General features: G+C 39.1%; 1 protein-coding gene across 9 annotated transcripts in view; it reads right to left on the bottom strand.

Annotated features, from left to right (window-relative positions):
• Positions 1–15,360, bottom strand: part of LOC145998714 (uncharacterized) — a 372,904-nt gene that overhangs the window by 195,677 nt on the left and 161,867 nt on the right. The window contains exon 1 of one of the 9 annotated variants that reach the window (XM_083135297.1): positions 2,705–3,046. The exons of the other annotated variants lie outside the window; for them this stretch is intronic. The gene's annotated coding sequence lies outside the window, so the exon portion shown is untranslated. Of the gene's footprint in view, positions 1–2,704; positions 3,047–15,360 lie in introns of those variants that run through there. 9 annotated transcript variants of the gene reach the window in all.

Here is a 15,360-nt window from a genome sequence, read left to right as displayed (position 1 = left end):
TCAAGTTCACGGGCGTCAATTACATTCTTCAGCTGGAAGAGGAGGGGCCCGTGTGGAGATTATCACATATGTTGTCCGTCCTCTGGGCAGGAAACAATTTTCTCTGTATGGCAACGACTGGTCTGGCCTCACCGCCTCTCTGACTTTAAATAATCCTTTCTTATGTTGATTGTCATCGTAATACGATTTCCCCATCTTGGGTCGAACGAATTTTCTCACACGAAATATTTTTCTTATTATTATTCACGGTTTAAAAAAAAAAGAAAAACCACTCTCCACATGAATATATAATTCAATGACTTTCAACGAACACAGTTCTCATTCAGCAAGAATTCCATTACATGTAAATTTTAACCGTCGAGATCTGTCTTGCGGATTTTCTTGCATTATTTCTTCTTTTAGACAGTGGCGGCGCCACTCAACGTCCTCTTTCATTTACAGTTAATAGCACTACTTATGTAAAAACACATTCTTGAAGAACAAACGTTGCTCTCTAAATTAATCGAAATACAGAGGTGGATAAAATATTACTATTTTTTAAAAAATGTGAATAATAAACCACGACGTCCATGCCTAGATCGGTCCTTGTACGTACCCCGGGAACTTCTGGGGAGAATCCGGAAGTCGACGAGTTAACGCGCTCGGCCATTGAGCTGGTTGTATTTGTTATAACTTGTAACACTGATTGATGGATTTAGTTTATTTTACTTCACGTTTTGTGCCTCTTGGCTAATTTCCGAAGATGGGGATGAGTGATGAAATTGATGAATGGACATTCACAAACAACCAAGCCCGAGCGGGATTTGAACCCGGGACCCTTGGCGTCGATAACTTGTACCAGTAACGTAATTAGTGTCAATACACCCAGACTAAAAAAAATCCGTTTCGTAAGAGTACTTCCCATTAATTTCTAACCAAATAGTGAGAACGTAATTTTGCATAAAATATGTTACCTTTTTGAGCAAAAGAACCGAAAATCGCACCATTTACCTTCTCCTTAATGTGAAAAAAGAAAAAGATAACACTTTCGGGTTACTTTCCTAAAACTACTTTTGATCACTACCAAAAGTTAATTATGAACAATTTTTAGAACTCACTTGCAACTCTTAGAAGACTTTTTGTAATGGGATTTGATTAGATAAAAGTTTCTCTAAACTATTCCTCGGACTTCCCAAATGGCGTTATGGTAACGTTGTCGTCTTGTAATCAGTGAATGAATGGTGTGCACAGATTTTGGAAAGGGTGTGGGGGGTTATTTTACTGTTTTTAAATACCATCTTTCCCAGTTTGACGTTCTTTTTTAGGAATGCCGGACCAAAAGGAGTTATGACGCCACCAGCGCCCACTTTGGCACGCAAAAAGGTTCCGGTTTCGATACCCGTGGAGTCACATAGCACACTGGCTCGGATCCTACTTTAAACTGTAGGTCAAGATCAGATTAGCCTATCTGAGCATAAAGTGAACTTTAAACTGTTGCAAAAGTAAATATTTGACGTATTCTTTAAAAACTTCAATAATGCTAATAATATAACGTGCTTGTTTTATAAAATATGCTTCCCAAATAATTCTAAGACATCTCAGACTATCGATTCCAGTACTGACAAAAATATATTTACAATTTATAAAATCTTGAAATGTGTAAAAAAGCCGCTCGAAAATGCCATTGGTTCGAATCAGGTGCAAATACCGTATTTGCATTACTTTCATGGTCATCTTGATTACCACAATCGAAAAATTAACGATTAAAAAGAGAAAACAGTTATCTTGCACAAATACTTTAGAGTAATACATGGGAAAAAATATAAAACTGCATCAAGTTATGCGAAAGATACTAATTATGAAATTCATGAATGGCACATATGAATATTTAAGAGCTAGTCAGTAATATAAAACATAATTATAGTTAAAGAATTTACGTACATTTCTTATTAGTTTAAAACAATATTCTGACGATGAATCAAAGACGCAATTCATTTCCGTTTGGGTCAGAAATTAAGCTTCGTGCATCAAGTGGATCTTGCAGAACTTTAAAATGTGTACACATATATTCTTGAATATGCCTAAGTGTGACCACAATATTATGTGTATGGGTGGGTGTCCATTGTATTCACAGTAGATCTCAACCCTCAGGTCACGACCTAAATCAGGATCACGAAAGTGTACTTCTTTATATTTGTTTCAATTTTTCTGCTTTTATTTCATGCACTTTATTTTTGGACTTGAAATTTTTAATGTTAAAGTATATAATTTGTATATTTTATGAAGACAATTTAAAACTATATATTTCTTTATTTGGTAAGTGATAGTGCTGTGTGTCCTCCAAGCAAATATATTGTTGAAAAATGTATGAACCCAGTAACATAAATTATCAGGGCAATTATTCTACCAGCTCCAGGAAGATATTACCACAAATTTCAGTATTTGATTAGGAAGTGATGTAGACCCAGCATGAGCATCATAAATTTGATTGGTTTGATTTATTTGACTTCTCTTTTCTGCCACTATTGGCTTATTGCGACGATGAGAATGTGTGATGATATGATGTAATTCATGAAGGGGCATTCAAGATGAACTCCTATGCACTGGGCCGGATCCGAACCCGGAACCCCTGGCGTTTCATCAATTTCGTCGTTAAAACTGTGCAACAGGTACCTTCAATATCTCACCTTTACACCATATAAATGTAAATAAATATAATCCTTACCTAGAGTTACGCAGGCCACTAAGTTGCATCTGCCCGTAACTTCCTGACACTCATTTTTGTCGTTCACTGGCTACACTTCGACAATGACAGGGGGAATCATTTCGTTAAAAAAATATATATAAAAATAATAAAACACTCCAGTTCCATCACGTACACGACATAGTTACTTTCACTATCACAACTGGAATCCCAAGCAAACTTTCCTTTCGCACTTTAGAGCGGGGTAATATGGCACATCAGGAGAGAGAGCTGCTTCTCCACACGCTCGCTCTAGTCTCCGAGAGTTCTCGCCTCTTCCCTCCAAACAAGCCCGGACACGCTCCTCTCCCTGCTCCTGCTACCTGAACACACTGCGACCAACTGAACTCGAGAAAGTCATCGCTCCCAAGCACCTGTTTTGGCTTTGACCTCATCTTCCCCGCGCATGCGCCGTGCGAGGCGAGCGCCGTTTGCGGCGATGCCGAGAATCAACAGCTGATGGTGCAAATGAGTTTGCAAATGAGCTTATATGATTGATCATCCGTCATTGGAGTTAACTGTTGCTGGAAGTTAATTTCTTATCCTCTCTCTCTCACCTCTTCGGTTCCGTACACAAGTTACATAAATAAAAAGAGAAATGTTGATTTTATCGATATACTTCCTGTAATATTCTTCGTAAACACAACAATAATAATAATAATAATAATAATAATAATTCAACATGGGCGTAACTTGGTACCTAACTTTGGGGGGACCGAATAGAACTTGAGTCCAGTGGCCTAATTTATGGTGCTTTTGGCTCTAAATTTACAATTAAACCCCTCCCTCCCTAAATACGAACGTACATACCCCCAAATGGCAAATTCTGGATAAACCTGATTGGCTCAACTTTGGGGGAGGGGAAGAATCAAAGTTTCCATCCCATAAAAAAAAACAGGGTCCAGGACTATTTTGCTAACTGCTGTAACATTTGCAAAATCATAAAAATTACTCATTACTTTGCAAAAGTACTATTAACTTATAAATCTTAATAAACTTAAAAATTTGTCCCTTCCTTGCCCCCGCCAAGTCACGCCTATATAATTCAAGTTTGTTTTCGTGCTTATCCTGCGTATCGTATCAGCAGATCTTTGGTTGGTAATCGATCAATTCTCACGGTGGTATTATTTCATTCATTTCGTTTAGAGCTACATCAAACTGCACCTTCGATGATGATGTTGATTTATTCAATGTACTGTTGGGGAAGCCATGACGGACTGAAACAAAATTGAACATGGAAACTTCGATGGAGAGAACATCAAGTATTTAACGCACTCGGCCAGCAAAGAAGTTATTTCTATAGATAGTCAAGTGGTTACTGTAATGTTAGTCCGAGGATGTTTCTATTTTTATATGATTTCCTAATTTAGGAATGTTTAGCAGGGGTGTGCAATATAAATGGATTATCTTCATCTGTTACAAGGAACGTGATATAAACACCTGGATCTACACCTAGTATTGGCTTTGAAGAAGAGATGTTCGGGAATTTTCGGTAGTTTCCGTGCTTGTTCGGAAAAACTACCAAACGATCCTAGGATGATAAAGTCAATGGATTCCACTGACGTTACTTTGGCAGTTAACCGATCTCAAGTTCGAAGCTAACTGTAGTACGCTCGCCTCACTTCGTAGTGCTGTTTCTTTATACAACATTTTTTATTCAAGGTGTAGTTCAAACGATACTATTGAATTGTTTTTAGGTACATTTTTCTATTACTTTGTGTAATTAGACTAATTCTTCTTAGTAAAAGTGAAAGCTTTCCTAAATACTTTCAAAAAACGTTAACATGAGCGAATCAAAACTGTGTTGTATAAATTACACAGCACTACTAAATTCGTTGACTTTACCGATTTTCTTGAAGACGACTCACATGAGAAGCCATAAAATCACAAACTCGGATAAAAGCCGAAGAGAGCTGCTCAAAAGTAAAACTTCGTCGAAGTCTTGAAAGCCGGACCGTAACGATTGCATTTTACGACATTTAACTTATTTTTATACGAATAATGAACAAGTAAAAGCATCTTTACATCTCACATTCAAATTAATTTGTCATTTTAACTTGAAAGTGTTCACAAAACAGGTAAATTTAATGTATAACTATGTTCTAGATTCAATAAGACGTTTGCATTGCAAGACATTCCTCCACCGTCCTATCTCGATGACTGTAAAGTGCAGAGGCTTGTTGAAATGCGTCAACTTTCGCCCGACCACTGAATACTTTACTGCCCATAATTGACATTATGCAGATCCGTGAAGGTGATGATAGTGAAAAACTTTCTTGGTAGATAGTTCAGCCTACACCTGGATTCGAACATCTGAACTTTCTCTGAACTTGAACGATTGCACTAAACGAAAGGACGCTTTCGGAATGAACTTATGTCGTCTTCAAGTTGGAGCAGTTTTGCGTCTGTAATCGCTAGGCAATCTTATTGGTTTGATGTAATTAAGATGTTAAAAAAGGAATGTTGAGTTGTATTTTTGGCTATTTGACATAATTTTTGTAGCTCTGTGTTAATAGAGACGATTTTCAAAAAATTGCTAATTTATATTATCAGTATTATGCAGTTATGAAGCTTGTAAAAGTGGAAGCAAATGCCAGGAAAGAAGCATCAGGCGATATAAAGCTAAGAAAAAGTTGAATAACGACGATGAGTGGTAAATTGACTTAATAAACGAAGGAGCAAGGAAACATGCCTTACATGGAACCCAGGGTCTTTGATTCGTGACGCGCTAAGCAAATCAATTATTTACAGACGTATATTATTCATAATACACACATATACAAAGAAGGATCTAGAATTTTTTTACGTCTTATAAGACGTAACACTGCAAAAGTAACGTGTAGGCCTATATTTTTCTAGATATTATACACAACTTCAAACACACACACACAATATTTATATCAAGACAATTCAAGAATGTATTTTTAGGTTAAATTTGTCATCACATAAACTAATGAATACTGGACCTCAAAGTGGAATCCGAAACAAACTCAAAAACCCTTTGATTACAGATTTTTGTAAAACAGAAGTTGTTCTACCTTATTTGTATCAACAATGATTACAGAAAGAAAGAGATAATGCTTGAGAATTCATTTCCTCAGGAAAAATTGTTACAGCTTACAAACATCGGATATACAGCGTGTCCACAAAGTTCTGATACCATTACAATGAAACATAGCTCCTAAACTATATGAGATAAAAGACATGCGGTTTTGTGCAACGTGTTCTACAGCTAGTGGTATTTTATTATTATTATTTAAATTTTTTATTGTTTTTTTTTGCAGATTATGTTGTGAGTGACAATGACGACAGCACAGGAGAAGGCACAATGTGTGTGGTGGTATACTAACGGGGAGCATGTGGAAGTGTTGTAATTGTAAATAAAACTTTGAGAGCTGTAGAATACGTTGCAAAAAACAGCATGTCTTTATCTCATATAGTTTAGGAGTTAAGTTTCATTATAACGGTAGCAGGACTTTGTGGACACGCTGTATTTGACTTGGAATGCTCTTGCTTTGTGTAATCACCAGTTAACATAAAAGCCTTGTATTCAACAAGTCCCGGATTCGATTACCGATGTCGACCTATTGAAGTGTCTAGAAAATATAGTCCTAATTAATGTACTTGCACTAGACTTTCTTCTAATCTTTTACTATTTGGAAAAAATATTGCTCGAACATTTCTGTTCGTAGGAATATCTATACCTTTTATAATACTTAGTCACCATGTGCCCCTCCCTTTAAAGCCATCAATGCACACATATATAGTCCGTATGATATTTTTCTAAATATGGCTTAGAACACTGGCGAACGCAGAGAGGGGCTGATGGGGCTACAGTCCCTTTCGAAATTTGGAAAAAATATAAAAATTCAAATGAAAGCAGTGGATAACTCAGGATAACAAGTGGCAGAAGTGAAACTCTGCCTTCAAATGACCCAATTTACATTTTTTTGGTCTTTGAACAACCTTTAAGATGTTAAAAATGGCAATTATAAAACATTTTGACAGTGTATGCCGCCCTCCTAGAAATATCTACCTTTACAATTCCAGCCCCCTCCGGCACCCCACTTTTAGTGACCTTTGCCCCCGCACCATGCTAAACCTTATGTATCAAGGGAAAATAAACTGTCTTTGCCCCCCCCCGATGATTTTGACACCTTGAACCCCTCTCCCCCAGTTTTAGAACCCAATCGCCGCCACTGATCCTGCGTACGCCAGTGGCTTAGAAGAACGATAGTCATTTCATTAAGTCTTGTAGCGGCAGGAATACTGAAGCCTACACTCAACTTACACGTATGCAAATAGAAGTGCTCGCTTCTTATAAGCAGATCACAACGTAGCCGGAAGACATTGACTTACATGCTGCGTTGTCACTCAAACAAAGACGGCAGAGTCAAAGAGCCGTTGCGAACAAAGGCAGCGCAAGCACTGGGACACTTAAAATACAAAACATTGCTATTAAATTTTCCACCTCCTTCAGAATTGACATGGAAAGGGCCTTTTCTTTGGTTTTTTCAGTACATTTTTTCTTATTTCGAACATTTAGTCACATGCTTTGGGACGCCGACAAAGAAGCAGCACCATGTGTGAAGTGCAAAACGCTGCCGCTCCGAGAAACGGGAGGTCGACGGGAAAACAAGAAAGCTCGCACCTCGGCCGTAGCCGCATAAATGTTGGCTTTTATTGGTCGAATGCTGTTTTATGGCCAGCTCCTTCTTACTTTCTCCTTTGGTGTCAAAACTTAACGATTATTACCGTTCGGCTGCTCAGAGACTTGTAACGACAAAAATACGATGGGAAATCGGTTTTCCGCAAGCACGTGATAATCCTTTGTTTTTCGTTGCATATTTGTGTAAAGGGAACAAGCTGGTTTCTCACAAGAACGCTAATTTTATTTCTGAAAATGAAGGCACTGAAAAAGTAAAAAACAACATAATTTCTGTTAAATGTTTCTGTGACGTTTTTCGAAAACAAAGTATTTTCTGGAAAAAAGTTGTTGATAAGGCCATTTAGGGGCGCCAACTTTTGGAAAACATTGAGTGGGCTCCAACACTTGAGTTACAAGTTAACAAAGAAACTAATACATTCTTGTATCATGATACTAATGCACAAGAACGGGTTTCTTCCGAATTGTTTTAAAGCTGTCCATGATTTGGGATATTTGAATTTTTCTTATTTCATATTGCTTTTCTTTCTACTTAAGTTAGTCGCGACGACGAGAGTGACTGGTGATTAGATGATATTGATGAAAGGGATACTCACAAAGAACACCCATGCTCAGTATCTGCCAGCGAGGCGAACATCATTTTTCATCATCATCATTGACAGAGTTGATTCACAAGTAATAAGTCCAGTGTATACGTATTTCAGTGACTTTAGAGAAACACTGCCATTGAAATGCAAACCAAAGAATGCGGCATGGAGAAAGGTTATGTAAAAGTGAAGAAAGTGGCGCAATCTAGAAGTATTTGAAGTTATGACCAAATCCTATTCCTCTTTAAGTTTATCGAGTGTGAATGATAATGACGGATGATGAGACAAACCAAAGCTTTGGACAGGATTCGAACCTGTAATCTCTGGCTTCATAGCCTGTTACTGGGTTACTATATTTCTTAAAGTGAAAAATAGGACATCTTAATTATTTTTATTTTCAGCAGAAAATAAAATGAATTAAGACGCATATTACATTTCTACATCAACATGTTTGTGTAACATCTTTGAAAAAATATCTGTCTTTACAGTATCTCCAGACAGTTTGATAAATAATTAACCACTCACAAAATGAGATTTTAAGTTCATACATTTTCGTTTTGGTACTTCTATTTTTTAACGCAAGTCTAAATAAACAACGTAGCATTCATTCTACACGATAGCACGTTCAAAATCAATGTAGATACAAGTTCGAGTCCAAGGTGACGGGACGCACAAAATGGTCTGTATAAATTTCTGATATCGACTTATCGGTCGCTGTTGATGGATTGTAACTTGCTATACTTTTGCTAACATTTTACATTTTTGTGTTAATGATTTGAAGGAAACAGACATTTTTATTCTGGAATGCAAATCCACCTAGATGTACCGATTGTCTAAAAAGAGGACATGATGTTGTTTGTTATTGGCTCACACCGTCTATCCTTTGCAGTTTCTAGCCATCGTTACTGCTTTCTTTTTATCTTAGTCCCCATGTCTTTATTGGGAGGAGTAAGCCCTGCGCGCTCTTTCTGAAGCCAGGTTACGTGACAGAACCGGAGAAGAAAAACCAAAACATTCGAAGACACCGTAAGAAAGTATGTAATTTTGTGTACTTTTGAATAAGATAGGAAGCAATGATGCCTGCTCAACACACGGCTGTACTAACAGAGGCGACAGGAAACCTGAAGGAATAATATTCCATAAGTAAATAAAGCTAGTTATAGTTTGTTTTGTAGTATTTAAGTGTAAAGTAAACCTCGAGTTTGAGTTTGTAGTTTGAGCCTACTTCCATGCTCCTTCCAGCCCACGTGCGCTTGCAGCAGGGGTCTCACTTATTGCACAACACTTGAGCAACCTTGTGTTCTGACGTCACGGGAGTAAGCTTTTTAATTTTAGGCAAGATGCCTACGTTGTCAGGTTAGGGTAGCTAGATTTAGTTCTCTTAGACTAAATAAAAAAAAATCATTGTATTTATGCTAATGGAACCTAACCTAACAGGCCTAACCTAACCTCGTAGGCATTCCTCGTCTGACGTCAGGACGAAAGGTTGCTAAAGTGTTGTTCAATAAGGGATACCCTTGCAGCAGCCTATGCGATGTTTTTCTGTCTGTGAAGTCATTGGTTGAAGTAGGCGCCGACAAACTTAAGCTCCGTACACTGGCTTCAAAACGAAAGCAAGGAGTGATACGAGACTGCAGGCACCTGGGGTCTCCCTTATCGCACAATAATATAGCAACCTTGCGTTCTGACGTCAGACGAGGATTACTTACGTTGTTAGGTTAGATCTCTTAGGCTTGGTTCTATTAGCATAAATACACTGATTTTTTTTTATTTATGCTAAGAGAACTAAACCTAGCTAACATAACCTAACAACTTAGGCATTTAGACTAACAATAAAAGCATTCCCCGGTGGGGTGACCAAATGTCCCGTTTTGACCGGGACAGTCCCGTTTCAGAGGCGTGTCCCGATCGTTTCGCCCATATTATTAAAAAAAACACTATTTGTCCCGTTTTATAAAAATCTAGGAATTACCTTGAAAATCAAGTGTAAATTTGAGAGACATTTCATGTTAGAAAAGATGCATGCGTTCCATTATTTGTAGAGCAGTGAATAAAGATGCTGTTTCCTTACGGAAATGAAAGAAGAATTTATAATTTCTGTGTCTTGACACAAACTCACAAAGAAAATGAGTTGCGTGTCTGATATGTGGGGTAAGGTTTTCGGGGAGATTTATAAACCATGAAGAATAAAGCTGCTCTCGAGAAGCTGATCAGTAGGCGTAGCATGGGCATTTCGGGTGGGAACGCCAAGTCCGAAGGAAGGGTTGGCCCTTTTTTGCTTAATAATTTACTTATGGTATTAGTCGCCACAGGTATTGTTTATTTGCCTGAAGTCAGCTTGGTTTTCAATAAAACATCATCCATGCATGTTTTATCTAGAAAATGAGATGCCTCACTATGCCACAAATGTTTTGAACTCTGGTGTTTTATACCCTTTTTTATACCTTTCGGCATGACACAAGTCATTAAAAAAACCTACCTGAATCACAAGCGCCTCTGCACAACAGTAGACGTCATTGTTGTGGATTCAATTCAATTCAATTTTCCATTATTAAAGGGCGAGGTTCAGCCTGCGGCTGTTCTACTGATCCAACTACTGATTGATTTGGTTTATTTTACTTCGCTTTTCTACCACTTTTGGTTAATCGCGAATATGAGTAATGAAATTGAAGAAGGGACACTGACAAAGAACACCCGTGCTCACGCCGGGATTCGAACCAGGGATCTCTGTCGTCTTGGCGCGCAGTGCAAAACAGTCTGACACTGAGGTGGGTGGATGATGCAATTATCGTACACTCTACTGATGTAACAGTGCCGATTAGTAATTCAGACCACTGTTTATTGCATCTTGAGAATGCTGATTAACATTTTAAAATAATTTTGTCCAGAGACCATTCGATGTTAAGAGTTTTCAAATGAATACTAAACATTTCCACTGACACAATATTAAGCAGTTAGATAATAACGAAATAATAATATTAATAAAAAATAATAGTTTTGCAGGTTAAGTGGTAGAGCAGCCACATGCTGAATTTCTACCCCAAGGACTTCACCAACTTATTTGACAAAAACTGTGTTGATCTTTTAGTTTTTAACGCACATCGCTGTTCGTGCGATAAATTATACAATGCAGTGGCCATTAAGAAGTGGAATATTTGAATTTGGTAAAGTTACGTCAGTCAATATTGCGTATTGTAGCATCACATAGCACGAGTGGCACGAGCGCGAAGAACCGGGTAGGAATTCTACCGCTGTCGTCTGCTTCAGAAGGCAGGAAGGGTCACATGACCCAATCACATAGCCCTCTGCTCCGTACGCTGGCGTACGAGAGAGCATTGCGCGCGTGCTGTAGAGATCCAAGCCTGTCCAAGCTTTCCCTCCAGATAGACAGCAAGGAATATAGAGTCCTTTACGCCGAACCTGCCTGGCGTCCGGCCAGGAAAGGCATTGAAAAAAAAAAATATATGCTGGAACGAGTGTTGTTAGTGGAGCGTTGCAAGCGGATCGCGAAAAATAGCTATTTTAATGCCAAGAAGGTCAAACATATATGAAATTAGTCACGGTTTACTTTATATTTACAGCATTTACGCATTTTTAAAATTTTAAATCGGGGCACGCCGGGCGTACTATAACGCTACGCCACTGCTTCTGATATATACTTCTGGCATTACTCATCTCCAGCGTAGGAATAACATCAAAAGTTGATCGCAAAGGACGAGAAATGCTATGTAAATTATACCGAGATTATAATAATTAATACCATTTGACAACGGGAGATCATATTTAAATGATAGTTTATGGTGTATCATTTATGCGATCCATTTTGTAATAAATAATAACAATACGTTAATTTGAACAAACAAATGTATATAATTAGACCTAACCGATTTTTCAGGAAGGGTGGGGGGTAAACTATCTCCTTGAGATGTCCCGTTCTGGGGAAAAAATATTATGGTTACCCTATTCCCCGGTGACGTTAGAACGCAAGGTTGATCTAGTGGTGTGCGATAAGGGAGACCCGTCTTTATCTCCGATCTCATGTTTTCTTACGGCTCTTGTGCGACGCACTTTCACATACTAGAAAAAGAGGAGGTATCGTAGTCACTTGTTATGCTGGTCAGAGTGTAATCAAACTAATCACAATACTACAGTATTGCGTCACTGAAACTTCCTATTGTTGTGAGAAACTGTGGAAACTTCGGTGTGCTACATTAGAACGAGAACACTGACACATTTTAAATTCTAAAATAGGTAGGTTGTCGGAATCTCTCACTAGAACTGGTGAGACTATATGAGTCTTTAGAGTACTCGTTGTGAAGCCTTTGAAAGAACACAGCTCGTTCGATATCCAGAAAGGCTCTGAATGCGATGGTCTGTCAACTCTCTTTCCACGTTGTGAACCTTGTGTTCGTCCTCCTGAAGCGGGTTCTACGATGCGGGTTTCTAATTTTGCACCAAACTCTCCGCGTTTACTGTTGGCTGCTGAATCTCTTCGTCGAGTCAATTAGTCCGCACGTTCAAACGGTTGCTGATCGAAATCCTAGCTCTTGCGATCTGTGCTCGCAGCATCAGCTTGACGGAAAACGGAGTCGTTCCGTGGTGACGGAACTGGAGGAGATGTTCACGGAACATGACAGCAGAGAGTCGCTGTCGACAGGATGGCAGACCAAGAGAAGCAGGACCGGAAGTACTTGTGGATCAGGACTGCCGAAGGAGTTCTCCGCGGGTGACGGTGTCAGGATGACGTCAAAGGAAAGACCAGATCCCAAGGATCCGCTCCTGATGAGCACGGCCATCCTCTCGGCTGTGGTGACGGTGGTGGGGAAGGGCACCATCATGACAAAAGCCGCCTCGGACTACAAGATGGACGATTCCGCCCATGTGTCCGTTGCCGCTTCGCTGAAGCAGGACGACATCTGGGGACGGAAGTCGAGGACCTTCTGCTCTTGCGTCCAAGAGTCGAGCATGGGCGTCGTCAATGTGAAGATCGCGTCGACGTTCAATTTGGCAGGAGGGACCGTGGTGGTCTTGAACGGGGAGATCAAGTGTGAGAACGGGGCCACCACTGTTGCTCTGGATTGTAGCTCTTTGGACAAGAAATCGTAGAAGCACCTCTACCAAATTCACCATTTGGGGACTCTGCAATATATTTCTGGGCGCCTAAAACCACAAGTAAAATATAAAGATATATCTTTGTATATTGTGTGTGGAAATAAATTCATAGAATCAAGAGAAGTTCTATGTTGCTTCTCAAGCTTTGAATGGTTAAATTTCCGATATCAATTCCAATTTCAAGTGGGGAGGAGGGAGGTGTGTAATTTTTGAATATGTATTATTTTATCCTATACATTGTAACTTTTCTTCTTCATAAACCTCACAATATAGTTCAGAGACACATCCATATAAATCCGCATAATTAAGGGGAAGATCTCTCACAGTGGAGAATTGAAGAAATCGCTGTAATAGCAAGGCATGTCGGTTTACCTTCTTTCCTGTACGAGAATAAAAACGTAATAAGGTTATTTTCCTTTGAGAGTTAATCCTTACTTCAATTTGTTTTGTAATTCTAATACAAAAGAGAAGGTACAATTATGTTATTTGTAATAAGAGTGAATTCATGACTTGATCTATTTTACTTCTTGTTTCTGCCACTTTTGGCTAATTGTGAAGATGATGATGATGAATGGTGATAAGATAAAACACTGTAAATGAAGGGACAATGACAAACACAGATGGATATAACTACTTGTAATAAGAATACTATTGCATATCGAGGACTGTCAAAACTGTCAACCATCAGCAGAACTTGCTATCTTGTTTTTCCTTCCATTATGTTTTATGGCCACACACACATCCGTCACACATTGCCGCTTTCGGCACATACCAAATGTTTTGCAGCCGCGCGTAATGATCTAAGGGAAGAAGGACAGAAGAGGAGATTAACGATTTGCCAGCATGAAAGATCAAGATTCCGATCCCGGAATTAGATTCCCTAATCCCGAAATCCAGGTATCAGATTCTCTAATCCAGAAATCCCGGAATCAGATTCCCTAAGCCAGAAATCTCGGAATTATCCAGACTATTGTATTCGCTTGAATCCTGTGCGGTGGCATATCCCTGATGGCGGTCCTACCACCCACTACATGTAGGAAAACAAACAAAAACAGTAGAGTACAGTTGGCAACCTGCAAAGCACAACTTGCTACCTACAACGATGGATTCCTGAAAGTAACAGTATCTCAGTGTCTGTGCAGACTTTGTCCATGGCCACACCTTGAACCCATCGATGTACTACATGGGAATGGCCTTCGACGCACACCGACCTAAATACACCGTCCTCACGAAGTGACAATTGTCAAAACTCCACGCCAAAAAGGACACCGACGACAATGGCGTCCTGTGAAAACTGTTGGTGATGAAGACGTCTTCCATTGTCCCACCTGGGAAGTCAGTCAAGGCGAGAGACGTTGCTGGCTTGTCGATTGAAGGTGCAATGTCCCAGGTTCAGTTCCCAGGCTCTCTTCCGTGCGAAACATCAGAATCGGCCAATGCTGAAACCGTTCTTACTTCGTTAAAGGACGCAGTTAGATGGCATTTTCGATACAGAACATCTCAATGAAGGTTATCCAAAAGGATATAAGGTTTAGGTAATATTATAATAGATCCTATAAATCCTATAATATACCATGTCACAGAGAGGAAAATGCTCCATTCACAGTGATTGTAATGAAGCTCGTCATAGGCAATATAACTACAAAGGAAAGGATTACGTCACTCTAAGAGAAGTTACGATGTGAACACGCACAATCTTGACGATACTGTGAGTGTTAAAACTTGTAATTAGACTGGCATTTGACTCTGGGTTTCACTCAGCTTCTAAGAAATGTGTACCTGTGAGCAACCTAGGGGAGTAAAGGTGGACGGAGCGTGGTGTTGATCATATGACATCCACAAATTGTAGAAACTGTGAATGTGTGGACCCTGCCTCTACATCAAACTAGGCCTACATGTTTTCTTATGTACTTTCTGTTCATTAATCTCGGTACTGTGGATAAGGTAGGTGTAGGAGTGACGTTCTGTGGAAGCGTTGAAATGCCAACCTATGTTTCGCGTAGTACACACTGGGATGCATTTCTTAAGGGCCGACAAGGCTCTGGCATCTCCTGGATAATCATCTGTGGAACTTGCGTTTGTCATCACTAGACCTCGGATTTTTAGGTTCTAAAAAGTGTGCTTTTAGAATCCTAAAATAGGCTCTAAAATCCCAAAACAGGTTCTAAAAATCCTAAAATAGGTTCTAAAAATCTTAAATTAGAGGCGAGAAAACCTTAAGTAGGTTCCAAAGGAAACTTAAAATGCTTCAAAATTCCTGAAAAATACTGATT

The sequence above is a fragment of the Lepisma saccharinum genome, chromosome 1 (assembly GCF_977018435.1).
Source record: "Lepisma saccharinum chromosome 1, izLepSacc3.1, whole genome shotgun sequence".
In the NCBI taxonomy this organism is placed as follows: Eukaryota; Metazoa; Arthropoda; class Insecta; order Zygentoma; family Lepismatidae; genus Lepisma; species Lepisma saccharinum.
This window is presented reverse-complemented; position numbering and strand designations above follow the sequence as displayed.